Raw genomic sequence first — 12,990 nt, forward strand, 5'->3', positions numbered from 1 at the left:
GTGGAAATCCTTAACTACTTCTTTGGGGATGTAGGCCCTTGTTTCTACAGGCACCAGTGGTGAGCTGCCACCAGAGGGAGGAACCTCTAAACTTTTCCAATTCCCTCAACATTCTCTCATGTTCAAAATGCATTTTCTTTTCCTCTAAGGCTAACTTCTTCATTTCTAATTCCATCCCAACTTCTATTTTATTGCCTTCTATGTCCTTCTGACCATCTATTTTGAGCATGGCTAGCTCCAACTTATGCACTTTCTCCCTCTCCGTGTCCTCCAGCCCTCAAGGGGACAGGCCCTTAGAAGAAACACTGCTGCCCACCCTGGAAGGTACTTTCCCCCCGGTTGGGCCCAATGGCCCGTCAAGCTGCCCATCTAAATTCTATGCCTCCTCCACCGGCTCTTCAGGATGCTCACTGGCATTCCTAGATTCTATCTAAACAACAAGGAGCTATAGAGGGACAATTTTAAGCCAGATCACCATCCACCCATCAATTATTCAAACAACAAGAATCTGGCTATCAGGGCACTCCTCACACCTTTTATTAGGACAGAAGTCAGGGGGTATTTACCTCAACCCAACAACTGTTTCAATAATTACACAGTCTAGTACGGTCCTCTATGCCCAGAATATTAGGTTAACTTAAAAAAGAATCACAAAACAGGTGTATGTCAGACCACTCACAACAACACATCGAATTGACATTAGAATATGTGTCCCACCAAAAATGTGTGTGAAAAAGAGAAAGTGCCTCACATGTGCACCACCAGAGGAGCTACTGGCAGGGTCTCACCAGCTTGACAACATATTCATCTTCATCGGCAACTTTCTCATATAGAGTGAAAAAGATGTATAGTGTCCAGTATTCAATTCAAATTCAAAAAATCTTTATTCGGTTTCCATAATTGTTAAAAACCATAAAAGTACATAAAATCATTACACATATTTCATGTTGTGATTCGATTATGGCTACACTTTATTGACAAATTAATCAGATATTCAGACTAAGCATGGGCGAATTTTGCGAATTCGCAATTCGCGAATTTGCGTATTTACGAATTCGCAATCCGCAAAATTCACGAACTTTCGCAAATTTGCAGATGTTTATTTTTTTTGTGTTCGCAAGGTTTTCAGTCAGTTCGCAAGGGTTTTTTACTAGTTCGCAAACGTGAACTTACTTGTCGGGTCGCAACGGTCGCGACCATGTTGTTTCTACGTCTGGTTCATCACAGCACCCTCTGTTTCACCACTGCCACCCTCTGGTTCACCCATGCCACCTCTGGTTCATCACTGCCACCCTCTGGTTCATCACTGTAGATTATTGGGGGAAAAGCACACCTGCCCTGCCTCAACTGACATGAATTAATTTGGGGCTGGTTAATGTGTCACTGAATTTGAGCTGGCACCTGCTTCCTTAGATGTAAGTGCTTCCTGATTAATGATGAGTTTGAACTTTTGCACCTGCTATGTGCTTTCAGTTTTGCAAAATTCGTTAGAACACCTGCCCTGCCTCAACTGACATGAATGAATTAGGGGCTGATTAATGTGTCACTGAATTTGAACTTCCAGTCTGGCACCTGCTTCCTTATCTGTAATTGCTTTCTGTTGCAGTGTAATTTTTTTTAACAGGACCTTTGTGGCATACTTGTAGCTATTCTCTGAGCCTGCTGTGAGGGTCAGAGCAGGGTCATAAAATAGTTGCAAGTAGGCAACTGAACTCTAGGGGCCCCTCAGGAAGCATAACAGGGATTGGTTACTAATGAAGAGCTAGAACTTTTGCACCTGCTGAGTGCTTTCAGTTTTGCAAAATTTGTTTTTCTGCAATTTTGCACGATTCGCGGGGCGCGAATTAGCGCAAGATCGAATTCGGAAGCCGCGAATTCGTGCGAATATGCGATTTGTTTTTTTGCGGCTTGTTAGTTCTCGTGGTTTTTTGCGCTTTCGCGAGCAGCTTGTAGCGCAACGACGCGAAGTTACCCTAGTGGTCGTACATGGGTGCGGCCATCTTGTTTGCGTGACGTATTTCAGTTTCCGGGCGCTATGTGTAATCTCGCAAAGTGTGCGGCTCGCTAGTACAAGTTCGCGTGTGATCGCGGGGGAAATCTCACGCGAACTTACCCACGCGGTCGTGAACGGGCGCGGCCATCTTGTTTTTCATTCATTGCTATTGTTCTGGGCATCCTTTCTGTATCCTCTCTCAATCTCTGCCATCCTTTGCTTGTTTGAAGTTTTTTTAAAATCTATTTTACTTATCATCTATCCCTCTATTTTTCTAGCTCTATATTTTTGTGTTTTCTGCTACTTTTGGTTAATTTTAAACTACTCTTTTCTTTTCGTCTTCCCTATTCTATTTCTTATTTCTTATTTACCTTCCTTTCTGCCCAGACCATGGTAAAGGGAGCCGGGAAGCAGCCTGAGAAGGGGAAGGGTCCCACACCCCGTGCCCGGCTCACGTGCGGGCGTTTGAGGCTGGAGCTAGTGATGCCACGGGAGATCTTTAGCTCGGAGGAGGTGGCCGCACTAGTGTACTATGTACAGCACCGCCTCCCCAGGACCATCGCGGCAGGCGGCAAGATCGCAAGCGGCTCCGGTGGGAGAAGGTGTGCCGGCCATGTATGAACACTCTCGGGTCCAGCGCACCTACAACCAGGCCACCCACCGTTGGACGGATCTCCTGGACCGGGAACGTGACCTGCTCGACCTGATCGGCATCGAGATCCCCGGGCTTGGTGAGTAGTAGTAGCTATTTCATCACTACTCTGTTTTCTCCTGCTCTGTGTGTTATTATATTGCAAATTTTTGTTTTTTATCAAGAGCAATAATGCTGCTGATTACATTGTAGGTAAATCATATTTCAAAATCTTCTGTGCATTTCAGGTGCACTGCTCTCCTTCTCAGTAGCGTTGCTACTATGCTTATTTGTTTTCGATTTTGTGTTCATTTCATTGGCCTGAGAAAATTATGTATGAGTGTAGTTTACAGAACTGCGTAATGCTAGACACTAAAGGGCAGATTTGCAATTGCCGGCGCATCCCTGCAAAGTAGCAGGGATGCACCAGTAATTGTGCGCCACGCCACCACCACCCATAGTGCGCCGTATTTACAATGCGGCGCACCATGGGCCCAAAACGTCATCGAAGCGTTATGCATCTGTGCCGTAAAGGCGGCACATTGCTGGAGTTGCGTCGCAACGATGGTGCAGCTCCAGCAATGCTCTGGGGTGCCCTATCTCCCCAACGCTGTGTCAAGCCGTACGTCTGCTTCAAGCAGGTGCACGGTTTAAGTGACGCATCATTGTCCTAAAAGTGACTGATTGAAATCTTGTAGATTTCCTTCAGCCACTTTTAGGATGCGTTCCTGCGCAGGAACACCCTCCCTTGCGCTGGAACGCCCCCTGATGGCGCAGGGCTTTACAACGTGATGCATCTCCCATATGCCTCATGTTGTTAATAAACGCCGCACCATGGCGCCTTATTTGTTCTGCCGCTGCGTCACAAAAGTCACGCAACAAAGGAGCAAAAGAGCCACAAGGGGCTTGTAAATCTGCCCCTACAGACTCAAGTCCAGTCCTTTCTTTGTACACCTGGTAATAAGAAGAAATAGTGGTGGTGGATTGATAGTTTGAGTATTTTAATGACTCGTTAATGTAGTAGGAAACTTTTTAGTGTTGTCACTGATCTGCAATCACGATGGAGTTTGTCTGTCACTTAGCGTGCTGCGGACTGCTGCCTGCCAGTCCTAGGCGAACCTTTTTAGTAGTTTGTTTAGTGAGTTACATAACTTTCCAAGTCAACGGTCCGCAAATCAAGCAATACTAATACTGTAGTAGACCACATGAGATAGGTCAATATATCCTGTGGAATAGTTGTCTATTTGCAATTTTGCCAAAATATTTTGTTATTGTTCTTTTGAAATGTTTGATTTGGTTGACAACAATCATCCATGTTTTCGGGTCTTTCTTTCATGTTGTACATCAGCTCCCCCCCAGGGGCAAGAGGAAAGAAGAGGAGGTGGTATTGGCTGCTGCTGCTGTAGAAGGCCAGGATCGGTCAGGCGAGGGCTCCTTTGCTGGCCCCGGTAAGTTTTCATTTTAATATAGAGTACCTATTTTTTCCTAGCGTTCCTCATTCGATTTTTTCTGAATCGTCTTTGATCTTCTTGTAGACTGAATCCTTATCCTGCCTCTACTATGACTCCCTGTGGTATTACTAGATTATTCTTATTAGTCTGTCTGTGTAGCTAACTAAGATTGCGTAGTTGGCAAAAGGTGTTAAACGAAACTCCCATTCTAGTCAGCAATAGGTATATGCACTGAGTGCAGTCCTCTGGGATTGTCCATAATGTCTTTCCAAGTCTTCTAAATGTTTATGCTTTGACAATTCCCAACAATAAAATGTGAATGACCACCAAGAAAGAATAAGATACTACTTTACTTTTGGTTTGGATAGGAGGACAATCCATACTACTACTGTTGCAGGGACAAATCTGCACAAACAGAACTATGGACACTAAATAGTGCATTGTTTATCAATTATAATAGGCGCAGGTAGACTTTCCACATACCTCAGCGATAACAGACTTTTAAGAACCCCCAATCTCCTTACTGACTAAATAGCGTGGCAGAGACATTTAGCTCCCGAATTCATCGATGCTTGATCCCCAATGATGATTATCCAACGCAGGACAAGAGTACGGAGTCAGAGTCCAGAAGTGTCAGAGGCATGGACTCATGCTTGCAAATTGCAAAACCTTTTGCTCAGTCACTCTTGACCAAAAACCACAGAGCCTATTTAAGTTTTAAAGCTTTATTAAAAGTAAAAACATTTATTAAAATCAAGTTTGTCATAAAACATAAACGGTTGATTAAAAATGGAAAAGTGCTTAGTGATTTATTGCACGCATTTATTGTGGGAGAGCCGATCCCTCACCTGGTTTGAACTTTAATTTTTCTTTTTGGTGCTGAATCGTTGGTCACTCCGTCCTAGTGATGATGATCTGATCTTTCTCTTGTTCTTAGAAGTGAATCTTCTGTCTGTTATGAGAAAAATGGTGCGTGTTAAAAAGCAAGCATTCATCAGTTGTGCCAAAAAGTGCAGCAAGACAACACCCTTCCCTGGAAAAAGGGACATTTTTACTTTAGAGTAGACAGTCACAAATTATTAGATTGGTTTCTGTATTTACATTTCTTCATTCCTAGACAAAATACTAGTGAGTGGTGTATGTCTATGACATCTAACATTCTTAAATGTACTTTGTAGGTGGAACATCTGGTGCAGGGGCCAGCGCGGAGGTGGAGGAGGACACTTCTGGGGAGGAGGCGGTGCAAGTGCCGGAGGAAACTGCTATGAGGGTTGCCACAGTAGTGGCGGGCAGTGGTAAGCTCTTACATTCCTTACTTATTGAGATTGCAGACTGCAGAGTGTGCTCTCTACACGGGTGTAGTATATATGTTCTACAGTTAAGTTACTATACTGTTAAGAAGACTTTCAAATTTAGAACAAAGTTTTTTATCAACCAGGTAGTAGCCTCCTCTAAATTTACTTCAACTCAGCTGTGAATTTTTTTTCGAGAATCCAAATCAGATCTGAGATGAACTTGATGGATGGGATGATCGAAAAGCGAAAGAAGGGTGTAAGTAAGTGTGGAAGGATGAGCAAGTTAAAAGTAATGATGACTGACAAAGAAGAATGATACGTGTTTGATTGGTGCCCGAGGTGGCTGGGAAGGAATATGATGCATGGCTGGGTGAAGAATGAAGCAAGGTGGGTGGGTGAAACAGAAACTGTATGTGTGCGCAATATATCCTTTGGTTGAAATTCAAATGCAAGTCAAGCACGGATGTATGGCTTGCGGTTTCCCAAATAAAATGAAAAGGTTGTTTTCCCATGAGAAAACGTAAGTTTTGTCCAGATGAGAGACATGAAGAAGAATGAGTGACATATAGTTTGAATGGATGGATGCCTGGAACATGGTACTATCTGACTCTTAGATAGCATATGTGTATCTAGAGAGAGTAGACGGTCACTGGATGAACTAAGTGTTACTTTGAAGAGCATGTAACACCGCACCCGCACGTCCGTTCCAGTGTAGGAAAGGCAAGGAAAAGAACTTTTAATTTTGTCCAAATACTACCATGAATATTAGCAGTAGTTTGTATTGCAAGCACAGCATATATCCAGCTATTACGATGGCCACTCACTACCTCTGTTAATAAGTTTAGTAGAACTCAGTCATTCATGTGTGGCTGTATCACTGTTCACTCAATAAAAAGCAAAGCACCTAAAGTCATCCCATATGTAAGCAAATACATACCATGCGCAGTGATAGATAAGCAGATTATTTATCTTCTTCATTTTCTATTTCTAGTACTCATTGGCACTGTAGGGTGAAAGTTAAATTAATTAAGCAGTATCCCTTGTAACAGAGTATTCTCAGTGCCACCCGTAATAGAAAAGTAAGAGCATCACCACCTGCAGGTACTGGACCGGTACAGTAACGCAAGTCTGTCTCACTCCTCATGGCGGGCATCTGTTTTTCTCGGGTGCAAGTTGACGGCGCTGGCATTGTGCCGGCTTGCAGAAGATAACGTACCAATTTTGCTAAACAAGAGAAAAGAAGAAGAATAAGACTGGTGTACTGTCATAGTCGACTGTAATGGAAGTCCATAGTGCTCATAGAATTGATTCCTTAAACTCCCACTAATGTTGGAGCAAGGATGAAGAAGTGGGAGGTTAGATAGATACTGGCCACAATAGTTATGTACTGCGCTTGCAAGTTGCTAGTTCTACTGTGACACAACTTTCTGCTGAATCATTTTGTGTTAATCTTAAAGAGCATCGGTTACAGACTATGTCTTTCTTTCTTCATATAGATTCTCCTTCCAAACCAACACGGAAGGAGCTGGCTAAAAGGGTCCGGCAACGGAGGCTGGAGGCGACTGTCACCGAATATTGGCGGCTGGTGGCCCAGGAGGAGGGGGACACGCAGTCGACCACAACATCGACCGGGACAGCTGCATCCTCCTCCGCGCTCCCTGGGTCAGCCAGTCAGCGCAGCAGGTCTCCAGCGGTACGGAGCCGGGGTACCGCAGCCACCCGCCACCGCCGAGCAGCAAAAAAATCAGCTTGCCCCCACAGCAGTACCAAAAAAAGGTTGCACCGCCTTTCACTCAGGGTGTCCTACCTCGAGCAGGAGCTGTTGAACACCAAGACCCTGCTCGAGACCCTCCGCAAGGAGCATGCCGACCTGGCCCGAAAAGTGAACAGCAGCCAGCAGTAGGAGGACACTGTCCCTTGCCCCTTTTTTAAAGCTTTCTGGGGGGTGGGAATTGGGAGTTGGGTTTTTTGGACTTTTCACAGACATTCGTTGGGGTTCTGGAGGGGGGTGGGTTGGGTCTTGCGGGAGATTATTTATGTTAGGGTTATAAATATACTTTAAACTTTATCTTAGCATACGTGTTTTTTACTGCTTTTGAGGCTAGTGGGTGGGGGCTTCACAGTAAGTTTGTTTTCCTGAAACTTAAGTGGCATCTTGATTCAAGTTGTGTAAGTAACTGCCCAAATGTTTTCAAAACTAAGTGCCTCTCACAGAGTAAGTGAATTTAATATTCCTAGGACTTTACTAGTACTACCATCAGTCTCTCGTCTCTCCTAATAGTCCATTATACTACCTCCCCCCAAACGCTTATCTTACCTGTAATTTGTGTTTGGAAATAGGGCTAGGCATAGGGCTGGCTGCAGGGGAAATGGCGATCAAAGTTGGCAATCCTGGGCGGATGAAATATCATCATTGCGGTGGTACTAGTGGTGTTAAACAGTGGAAGTTGCAGCATCTGAAAAAAAAGAAAATGAAACCTTGTTTGTCCTTACCGTAGCATTAGAACGGTACGATAGAGAATATAGAAGGTGACAGTACACTAGAACAGTGTCACAATGTAGCCTAACAAATGGTAAAGTATTGAAAATTTAACTACTACTTGCATTGAATTTCTTTCACATTGGCTACTACTACAAGAAATAGTACTGAAGGTGAAGGACACAGCAGCGTAATCATTTGCCACATCTAGGAGGAGGATGTTCTTGATGATCATCAAGTTGATGGCGCACATGAAAATCTACTTTCATTTGCAATAGTCATGTGTCTGCGTCAAGCCTAGTAAGAATATATCCTCGGATTCCTTCACCAGCCTGTTGCTATGACCTTGTCCTCCCCAGCAAGTGTGTGGAATTATTGCTGTCATTTAGTCACACATCAATCAAAACCACACAGCCTGGGGGAAGAGGGTTAGGGTTTGGGAAATGGATGGGAATGGGGGTTTTTGGGAAAGTTTTGTTGAGAGAAGAAAAAAAAAGCACAGCATGGACAAACAATAATTGAAGATAAACAAATCTTTGGGTACAAAGCTATCCATAAATCTTTTAAGTGACATAAATGAAGTGCATGCACTACTGCATGCATGGTTACTGAAAAGTAAGTAGTACTTTCGACAACCGTGAATGAAAGAATGCGACAGTTCAGGGCTGCAGTAATTATGCGTTTTCACTTGCCTATCTCTGCACTCAGAGAAACACTTCATACATTAAATTAGGTTTGAAAAATAGCAGAAGTAAAACATATACAATGGCTGTAGGGATGTATTTTGAAGCAGAGATAAAAGAAATGCAGAGTCACACTCATAGAAGTTCACAGCAATAACATTACTTAAAAGATCATTAGAAAAGAACGGATACTGTATCTGTATGTTGTTGTAGTTGTCCTGTTGAATTTGGGAAGTTGCATGCATCCAACCATTCCTCTTATTAGCGGGACTCCTCCATTCCATCTGACGCTCCGTCCATCACTGTTGGTGACCAGAAGACACCCTGTCCACTGCCTGCCTGGCGGATGCTGAATTGCGGCTCGCTAATGTGAAGCCTGACTTCATCCTTTTTTTTCCATTGCACAGGCTGAAACCCGGCCTGTAATTATTGATGGAAAAACAGGAAGGGATATTAGAACACCACTGACAAATAAATATAAGGTATGTACGCTGTGTAGTGCAAAAAGTCACACTTTGAGTTTCTAATAGACAGTACAATATTTTTGAAAGTGCCTACTCTGTCCGAGTCTCCCTTTGAAGGATAAATAAGTATGGGCGAATTAATTTAGCAGATCTTTCCCCTCAAGCTAGGTGTACTGTAAACTGTGTTTTTGAACAAAATTAGACCTTCCCAGCAGTGCTCCCAGACCCTTACTAAACCCAGTCGCAAAAATGTAGAAGACCCCCAATCAGATCTCAGAAAACGTGCGATACTGCTACCTGTCAGAGGCCTAGTAGAAAATGGTGACAAAACGTACTTTGAAAGCAAAGTAGGCCCAAATCCCCCCTTACCCACTATGGATTGTATTCAAACCACTTGCAAGCAAGCAAAAGTATCCATACCCAGCATTGCTCCAAGACTCGCAAACCCCCCCACAAACACCAGGAACCCCCACAAACAGCCCCCCGAAAACGGTAGAGTGAGCGAAATCTCAGAAAATGCAAAAACTTTTCCCCCAGGGATTGTCTCCAAAACACTTTCTTTTGGGTATTAGACCTTCCCAGCAATGGCCCCAGAACTGTCAACCCAGGCGAAAAACAAGTTCAACACCCCCAACAAGCCAAAAGGCAAAACCCGGGAAAAGCCACACTTAGAAAACGTTGGGCCTACCTGGAATTCAGTCCAAATGCGCTCTGCAGCTAGGCCCCAACTCCCCCTTTCCACCATGGATTTCCTGTAAAACAAATGTAATCAACATTAGAATGTGCCAGCAGTGCTCACAGACCCCAAAACCCACCCCCAACAACCTAAAAGCCCCCCAAACAGCACCCCAAAGACAGGCAAGTGATCAAAAGCGCAAAAACGTTTTCTGCTCCGGTTTTCTCCAAACTACTTTTAGCCGGTATTACACCATCCAAGCAAGGCCCCCAGACCCGTGAACCCGGGCAGAAGTGCTGCCAGACCCCAAAACCCACCCCAAAAACCTGGAAGCCCCCCAAACAGCACCCCAAAGACAGGCAAGTGAGCAAAAATGCAATATACTTTTTCACCTCCGATTTTCTCCAAACCACTATTATCCGGTATTAGACCTTTACAGCAATGCCCCAGACCCGTCAACTCACCCGCAAAGAAGTAGAACACCCCCACAAGTGCAGAGTCTTTCTTTATTGGGCGTAATCCAGCCATCTGCTTTGAGGGAAATAGGAGTCTGGAGGAGGAGGATAGAGGAGAATGTTCTTGTGAACTTGTGATCCTGAGGAATGCAGACTGCGGCACCTTCAAATCAATAAGCAAATAAGTGAAGACAGTTCTGCTGATGGGCTTGTTTTTGTGATCAGGTGATTAAAGTTTTTTTTTATATAGATTTTGCAAAACAAAGAAAGACAGACACACAGGAATAAAAATGAATAAGGACGAAAAAGAAAGATGACTCATTTTCAGGGCTCGGTGTCAGGGAAGAAGAGCTCGTCCTCAAACTCTGCGAATTCAGACGGGAGTAGGTCAGATAACAGAGAAGAACTTCCCTCATCTAAGTTGGTGTCCTCCTCGTCTTCTTCCTGCGTGCATTCTCGTATTTTGTAATCTGGTGGTATGAAGTGCTGATTCATCTTGATCATTGTTAACCTCTCCACATTTTTGGGCGAGAGGTGGGTCCTTTTGGAAGTTACAATGCCACCAGCAGCACTGAAAACACGATCAGAAGACACGCTTGCGACTGGGCAAGACAAGTAATTTATAGCCAGGTTGGTGATCTCTGGCCACACATCTCTTTTCCCATGCCAATACGCCAATGGGTCATGATGAACATAGACCTCTGTTGAGTCATTCAGATAGGCCTGCACCATCGACTCAAGGTTCTCCAGTGTTCCTCCACTTTGCTTAATTTTTTCTGGGACCTTTTGAGAAGCAAACCCAAGCTGAGTTAGCCAATCCTCTTCTTCACACAATATTACTGTTGTATCTGGTGCAGATGATACGGTTGCTGGTGTCGTTAACGGCTGAGAGGGAAAATCACTCACTTCTGCCACAGCCACAGATGCAGAAGTGGATTTTTTTGACTCCGGATGTCCTGCCTTTTCCTTCAATTTCCTGCCGTTCTCTTTCAAACCGAGTGGCTGACACAGCTAGCCAATGTTTGTACTTTGTAACATCTGCGTCATCAAAAGGAAAGAATACTCTGCCTGCCACTGCCTTTTTGTACCGTGGATCCAGAATAGTAGCAGAAATGTAATGCTGTTCTGTGTGGATCTTTTCAAGATGTTCATCGCGAAGTAGGAGCTGTAATAACTTCTCCGCCAACTCAAATGCTTATTGCTTTCCATCTTTTTGAAACGTAGAAGACACCGCCTTCAGTTGGTGCTCTAGCATGCGCAACAATGGAATAGCTTTTCCCAAATTACAGTCCTCCCTGCTGACTGCACGTGTGAAGACCTCAAAAGGACGAAGCATGCCTGTCAGGCTTTTAACTTGCTCCCATTGCTCCACCTGTATCCTCAGGTCCATCATAGGTGTACCCAGTTTAAAGAAATACTGATCGACTACTGCATACTGCTCATACAGACGCTCAAGCATGTAGAAGGTTGAGTTCCAAAGTGTTACCACCTCGTGGATGAGTACTTTCACTGGCACTTTACATTCATGTTGCAGGCACCTCAGCTGCTTCCGGGCCCTAAAAGAATGGTTGAAATGTGTGCACATTCATCGGCAGGTGGTCAGTAACTCGTAGACTGGACTTTCTTCACTCAAGAATTTTTTAACAACCAGGTGTATACAGTGCACCCAACACAGCACTCAGAAATAGTTACCTTTATCCATGGCCTTAACTACATTGGAGCCATTATCCGTGGAAACATAACCACTCATGCGTTTTCTTGGGGACAGCCATTGAAAGACTTTTATGTTAAACTCATGCAAAATGTTTTCTCCTGTATGAGTTTTCTCCCTGGCAAACATGGCTACTGTTGCATGTTTCCGAGCAGCTTTATAAACTTTGTCTGTGTCAACAACTGCGTTTAGCTTTGCTTTAACCCCTGAAAAAGAGACCCAGTGTGCAGTGATGCACTTGTAATCAAGGGCTTGGCAACTGGTCCACATGTCTGTTGTCAGATGTATAGTGTGAACAGCACTCTTCTGCAAAGCTGCCCCAATCACCTCCAGCACATCTCCATGTAGTGCTGGAACCGCAACTCTGGCAAAATAGAACCGGCTAGGAACCTTCCATTTAGGGCAGAGCATTGCCACCATTTCAAGAAAACCCACCACTTCCACAAAAGAAAAAGGGAGAAGGTCCAGCGCTAGCATTTTAGCCAACTTAGTGTTATACAGATGCGTCGTTGGGTGGTTGCGTTCAAATGGCGCATCTGAAAACAACATGCTTCTAATGATGCATTTTACGGGATGATGATGACTTCTTCGACCCAGTTACGCTCAGTCCAGCATGCAGCTGCCAGACTGGTTCTCAGACTACCCAGGAAATCTTTGGCTTCGGCAGCTTTGGCCACTTTACATTGGCTCCCAATCCACAAGCGCATACTCTTTAAAGTCTTGACCATCACCTACAGAGTCTTTCACCATCACGGCCCATTGTACCTGCACAAATACTTCAATCAATACCACCCGTCAAGATCACTCAAGTCCTCTACTACTAACCTTCTTCCACGTCCCCAGGTTCAAAATGTCAAACAGAAGAGGAAAATCCATTTCAGTCATCGGCCTCGAAAGCATGGGACAAACTTCCCTCTTTCTTGCGTCAAGCTACCACTGAACCAACTTTCAGAAAGCTTTTAAAAACATGGATCTATTCCCTGCCAAACGCCGAATGCATGGGACTTATATGATGTGCCCTATAGTCAGGTTGTCTCCTTTCACCTACTACCTGCGTTTTTTTCTGGAATCCAAGTGCCAAGATACTCCTTGGAGTGGTAGCGCGCTATATAAGTTCCTTCTCACATCACATCATATCAGTGATGATTAACT

The sequence above is a fragment of the Lissotriton vulgaris genome, unplaced genomic scaffold, assembly GCF_964263255.1.
Source record: "Lissotriton vulgaris unplaced genomic scaffold, aLisVul1.2 SCAFFOLD_1446, whole genome shotgun sequence".
Taxonomy (NCBI): domain Eukaryota; kingdom Metazoa; phylum Chordata; class Amphibia; order Caudata; family Salamandridae; genus Lissotriton; species Lissotriton vulgaris.